This window comes from Juglans regia, chromosome 2 (assembly GCF_001411555.2).
Source record: "Juglans regia cultivar Chandler chromosome 2, Walnut 2.0, whole genome shotgun sequence".
NCBI lineage: Eukaryota > Viridiplantae > Streptophyta > Magnoliopsida > Fagales > Juglandaceae > Juglans > Juglans regia.
Window position 1 is genome coordinate 16,992,034 of NC_049902.1, and position 7,027 is coordinate 16,999,060.

The 7,027-nt window shown below is 35.7% G+C and overlaps 1 pseudogene; it reads left to right on the forward strand.

Moving 5' to 3' along the window:
* The first annotated feature begins 1,124 nt into the window (after window positions 1-1,124).
* On the forward strand, window positions 1,125-3,718 carry LOC109004885 (annotated as a pseudogene).
* Window positions 3,719-7,027: the final 3,309 nt, after the last annotated feature.

Here is a 7,027-nt window from a genome sequence, read left to right on the forward strand (position 1 = left end):
GGAGTGGTAGAGTGGTGGATATCCCTACTCAAGGGCCAGACAAAACTAGTAAGGTTTCTAACCCTTCTCAAGATGAAGTTGAAAAAAAATCAGCAGCACCTAAAAAAGTTTTTTGCCCAGCACCTGCACATATTCCTACAAGGTTAGCCCCTTTACACAAAGACAAAAATCATGCTGAAATTTTAGAAGTTTTTAAGCAACAAATTCTCACTTATGCAAAATTTCTAAAAGACTTGTGTACTGTTAAGAGGAAACTAAGTGTGAAAAAGAAGGCCTTTCTCACTGAGCAAGTCAGTACAATCATACAGAGCAATACCCCACCTAAATACAAGGATCCAGGTTCACCCACTATTGCTTGCATGATTGAGAATTCCAAAATTGGTCATGCATTGCTAGATCTAGGGTCTAGTGTGAACTTGCTGCCTTACAATATTTATGAAAAGCTTGGTTTAGGCGAATTAAAACCTACCTCGATTACTCTACAGCTAGCTGAGAGGTCAATCAAGATACTAGAGGTGTGGTGGAAGATGTTTTTGTTCAAGTTGATAAGTTCTATTACCCGGTTGACTTTGTTGTTCTTGACATACAACTTTCAACTAATTATATGTTTCAAGCACCTGTAATTTTGGGAAGGTCATTTCTTGCTACTTCAAATGCTTTAATAAATTTTAGAAGTGGTGTTCTAGAGCTAAGTTTTGGAAACATGACTTCAGAACTAAATATTTTCAATTTGTGCAGGCAGCCCCAAGAAGTGGAAGAAGTGCAGGAAGTAAACTTGTTAGAAAACATTTTTTCTGAAACTCCACCACTGTCCTACCATTCTACTGATCCATTGATCAATTTAAAAGATAATTTTGATCCAATTGACATTTCTAATGATTTTTCTTCTACTTCATTTATAGGAAACCAAGCTGATTTGCATTGGAAGCTAAAGTTTGAGCAACTTCCCCCATTGACAGCAAGACTAAAGTAGCAAATCCCAACCTTTGACCTCAAGCCTTTGCCATCCGAATTCAAGTATACCTTCTTGGGACCTCACAACACCTTTCCAGTGGTAATATTTTCCTATTTAACTAGTGAACAAGAAGGAAAGTTGTTGGAAGTTCTAAAAAAACATAAAAATGCCATTGGGTGGACAATAGCTGATATAGAAGGTATAAACCCTTTAGTGTGCACCCATAAAATTTATTTGGAAGAGGATGCAAAACCTTCTAGGGAGATGCAAAGGATATTGAATCCTACAATGAAGGAGCTAGTGAAAAATAAAGTGCTAAAATTGCTAGATGTGGTTATTATTTATCCCATCTCGGATAGTAAATGGGTTAGTCATATTCAGGTAGTGCCAAAGAAATCCGGAATAACTGTGATAAAAAATGAAAAAAGTGAGCAAGTTCCTACAAGAGTGACCATGGGCTGGAGAATGTGCATTGATTTTAGAAAACTTAGTGCAGCCACACGAAAGGAACACTTTCCATTGCCATTTCTTGATTAAGTCTTAGAAAGAGTTGCTGGTTATGCTTTCTATTGCTTCTTAGATGGATTTTTGGGCTACTATCAAATTGAGATAGCACCAGAAGATCAAGAAAATACCACTTTCACTTGTCCTTTTGGAACTTTTGCATTTAGGAGAATGCCATTTGAGTTGTATAATGCTCCAACCACTTTTCGAAGGTGCATGCTCAGTATTTTTAGTGACTTGATTGAGGACATTTTAGAGGTATTCATGGATAATTTTTCTGTGTTTGGTAGTTCATTTGAAAGTTGCTTAACTAACTTGCAAGTTGTTTTAACCAGGTGTGAGGAGAAAAATCTGCTGCTTAACTGAGAAAAATGTCATTTTATTATTCAACAGGGAATAGTTCCTGATCATATTGTTTCATCTAGGGGTATTGAAGTTGATAAAGCCAAAATTGACCTGATTTCTAAGCTTCCTACTCCCAAAACAGTAAAAGACATTAGGGCATTTTTAGGACATGTCGGTTTCTATAGGAGATTCATAAAGAACTTTAGTTCTATCTCTAAGCCCTTATGTCAATTGCTCATGCATGACATTGTTTTTGAATGGACCTCTGAACATCAAAATGCATTTGATCAGCTAAAAATCTTGCTCACCACAGCTCCTATCATGCAACCACCTGATTGGTCTCTTCTTTTGAAATTATGTGCGATGCTAGCAATTTTTTAATAGGAGTTGTACTTGGACAGTGAAGAGATAAGCTTTTTTATGTCATATATTATGCAAGCAAAACTTTAAATGGAGCTCAAAAGAACTACTCTATCACAAAAAAAGAATTGCTTGCAATTGTATTTGTTTTGGATAAATTTTGGGCTTATATTTTTGGCTCTCCTGTGGTTATTTCCACTGATGATGCAGTCTTGAAGTATTTATTAACAAAGAAGGATGCCAAACCTAGGTGGATCAGATGGATATTACTCCTCCAAGAATTCAATATCACCATTAAAGACAAAAAAGGCATGGAGAATGTAGTTTTTGACCACCTCTCTAGGCTCACATTTACAGAAATTGAACCATCTATCCCACAATTTTTTTATCCATTTAGATTTACTACTTTGTGTATTTATTTAATATGCTTTTTTTAATACCTAGGATTCTTTCACTGATGAGCACATACTTTCAGTTGACTCAGTTCCTTGGTTTGTTGACATTGTGAATTTTCTGGTGACAGGCCAAACACCTCCCCATTGGACTGCTCAAGATTCAAAACGATTAAGAACAGAGGTTAAGCATTTCTTCTATGATGACCCATATCTGTTTAAGTAATGTTCTGATCAAATCATCCGTAAATGTGTTCCAAATGTTGATATACCTGTTGTTCTTGCTGCCTGCCACACTGAAGCTTGTGGTGGTCACTTTTCTGCCCACAAAACAGTTGTTAAAATCTTACAATCTGGTTTGTATTGGCACAACATGTTTAAAGATGCTTACAACTTCTGTAGAATGTGTGAATCATGTCAGAAACTAGGTAGAATCACTAGGAGAAACATGATGCTGCTGCAACCTGTTTCAGTTCTTGAAATTTTTGACTATTGGGGGCTTTATTTTTTGGACCATTTTCTTCATCTTTTTGGTATTTGTACATTTTAGTTGCAGTGGACTATGTTTCTAAGTGGGTTGAAGCTATTCCATGCAAAAATAATGACCATCAAATTGTGCTTAAGTTCCTAAAAGAAAATATTTTAGCTAGGTTTGGCATGCCTAGGGCTATCATTAGTGACAATGGAACTCATTTATGCAATAAGCCTTTTGCTGCCCTCTTGAAAAAGTATGGGATACATCATAAAGTGTCTACTCCATACCATCCCCAAACAAATGGTCAGGTTGAGTTAGCTAATAGAGATATTTAAGCAAATCCTCGAAAAAACAATTAAGCCTAGCAGAAAAGATTGGTCATTGCATTTGTTGGATGCTTTGTGGGCCTATAGAACTGCTTATAAGACCATTCTTGGCATGTCCACATATCGGCTGGTCTATGGTAAGGCATGCCATTTACCTGTTGAACTTGAACACAAAGCCTATTGGGCTATAAAAAGATTTAATTTTGACATTGATCAGGCTGGTTCTTTGAGGAAACTCCAGCTTTCTGAATTAGATGGGTTAAGGAGGGATGCTTATGAAAATTCTAAGTTGACCAAAGAACATACGAAGATTTTACATGATAGGCACATTCAGAGAAAATCTTTTGAACCTAATCAGTAAGTTCTACTCTAGAATTCTCGACTTCATTTATTTTTTAGCAATTTAAGATCCTGATGGAGTGGCCCTTATTTGATAAAAATGGGTTTTCCTCAGAATGGAAATGCTTTCAAGGTCAATGGCCAAACACTTAAACCTTTTCCGAAATATTTTTCACCTGAGGCCACCACCATTCCTTTGCACAATCCTACTTATCCTGCTGTTGCCTAGTACTTTTCCTTTTATTTTTTTCTGTTTTGCTTTGCTTCTTTTATTTTGCAGGTTTTTGTTCTATCGTTCTTTTTCCCTTTTATTGTCATTACCTTGCAGATTATTTAGGTAACTCTCTCCCACTCCTTCTTCGTAGTGCTGTTATCTCTTACTCATTGAGGACAATGCTCATTATAAGTTGGGGGTGGAGAAAGTTTGTTGCTAAGTGTCTTCATTGTGTTTCATTGATCTTAAACTACCTTGATTGAATCTTAGGCTTTTTTGCTTTCATGAAAATGCTTTGCTGAATTGCATAATGTCTGTTTTCAAATTTCTATGCTTGAGAAAGGATTGTTGGAATTACGGGTTACCTCAATTTCCAATAGCTTAGATTTTACCTTAACATAGAAGTTTATCAAATACTCAGTTACGCAGGCAAGAGAAATGTTTGATTAAGTTGCTGATTGCTAAAGTCGAATATACACAAGCAGAATACCTTGGTTGCTTTTCTATTTCACTAGTCAAGTCCAACTGTAATACTCGAGTCCTACTACGTAGGTCCTTATGTCATTTTATTAATTCTTTAAGTTAAATATTTTGAGAAAAATATTTTTATTATTTTATTATTTTATTTTAAGATGGGTGTGTTTTATTTTATGTGGGTTATTAAAATAATTTAAGGGTATGATTTTAAGAACTTACAATATTTTTCTCTTAAGCCTTCTAATTTTCATTTATTCAAGAAATGGCCCAAGCTCTCCCCACCATAGGATGGGTAGGTAAGGGAAATATCTTCCCACACTTAAATCTCCACCGTTAGGTAAGGGAAATATCTTCCCACACTTAAATCTCCACCGTTCATCTCCCTAGCTTATGGGATAAGCATTGACTAAAAGCAATTAAGTCTTTATCCCCTTGAATCCGTCGGTTTCTAAGGCAAGAAAGAAGAAACATCTCTCAAGCCCTATCTAAGTGAAACTGCCTTCATTCACACAAAACGACCCTTTCGGTTTCCTCTAGCCCGCACGACTCCTCTTCCTTCTTCAAGCCGATTTCTTCCCTTTCCCAAGCTTAAGATCCAACCAAAGTTTCTTCAAGGGGAACGATTTTGTAGGTGAGTTTCTATGATTCTAGCTTCTAGTTGGGATCTTGGATCTATGGGTTTAACCTAGGGTTTTTAAGAAATTTTCCTGCTTGTGTTCTAGCCGTGAATCTTCAGATTTCCTCTTCCATTTCTCGTTTGATTCTTGAAAGGGAAGCCAAGTTAGGTAATGCTCCATTTCTCAAAATATTTCGTATGGATCGTATTGTGTGCGCGCCAAATCCTTGCCATGTGTCTTTGGTTTTCGAAAAAAATCATGTGTTGGTCGAGTGATTTGTAGTCCTAGGCTAATTACTCAATTGCTCCGCTTGCTTTTGTCTTGGTTGAGTGATAACCGAGTAGAGTAAAGGGAAATTTTGGGGTTTGTGTTCTATTTTCTCCCATGCCGTGTGCTTGCAAGGCATTTTGGTATAATTACTTCTTATGTTTTCTTGAGTTTAAATTATGTTGTTAGCTATGTTTAAACTTTGTTTTGTGTGTTATTAGAAGAGATGAGAATGTGTATTTTTAATATTTTTCCCAAGTGATAGTGTAACGTCCTGTAACACCCCCTTCCCGTAGGATAGAGATATTACCAACATTTAAAACATAATGCCCGGTAAAGAGATTCATATCTTGAATTACCTCATTTATTGAAATTCATCAAAACGCGAAACTGAATTGAACATGGTTGTTTTTGGAAACTGAACGAAATATAAAGAAACATAAACTAATCCTATGCATGACATAAAAGAAATCTAACTCTGGTGAAAAATCACTTATTCATTCCTAAGTCTTGGTACTAGATCTATTCCTGGCCATCCAGCTCTTCATCATCATAGACATCATCTGCGAGAATCAGACATGGAAGAAAACAAGAAACACACAAAAATAATGAGTTGAATACTCAGTAAGTAGTACATCGTATCGTAAAATATGGTCCTTGCCTAACATACAATTCATTTCTAGGATACCCTTCAGAACGCACATACAACTTCATGAATTACAATAAAATATGTAACATGATCTTCTGAAAGACTTTACATACATATATCATCACATATTTACATGGCACACATTTTCATTATTAACATAAGCGGAAGCATATATAAACAAAACATGTCATTGTGAATGCATAACATCTTGATTATCTTGTATTAACATGAAGTGAAACACGCTTGTGTCCATGTTTCCACTTATCTGGCATGACATGGAGTGAAACACGCTTGAATCCGTGTTCCACTTAACTTGCATAACATGGAGCGAAATACGCTTGAATCCGTGTTTCACTTAACTTGCATAACAAGGAGCGAAACACGCTTGAATCCGTGTTTCACTTAACTTGCATAACATGGAGTGAAACACGCTTGAATCCGTGTTTCACTAAACTTGCATATCATGAAATGAAACACGCTTGAGTCCGTGTTTCATTTAACTTGTGGTTAACCACGCTTGAGTCCGTGGTACCATTACATTTTTTATCTTTCTTAATGCATGTGATTTGATTAGGCTTCATGAACATCTCTAACATGGCATAATCTTGTACATGGTATAGCGTAACATGACATGGCATGACATATTCTTGTACATGACATATTCTTGTATGATTTAGCATGGCATAGTATATCGTGATATTACATAATATGCTATGAATGTTTTATGGCGTTCCAAGGCATACATGATCCAGGTACTACTTGAACATGGCATACATGGTTTAAGTATTACACAAACATGGCATATATAACCTAAGCATTTCATGAACATGGCTTGCGTAATTTGACTATTACATGGCATACTTGACTTTGAACTACTACTTCAACATTTCATGGCTTTCATGTGAATTTAGTAACATTAAATCAATCAACAATAAATTCATTCACTCAAGCATAATCTCATATTTCATCAAGATCGAAAAGTAAACTAACATTGACTTGCCTCTTAGTGTAACATAGTTAACAATCATAAGCACATCACCTTTTTATACATAATAATAATATTCACCATACGCATTTATTAATATGATCATACTATTTACCTCTTAG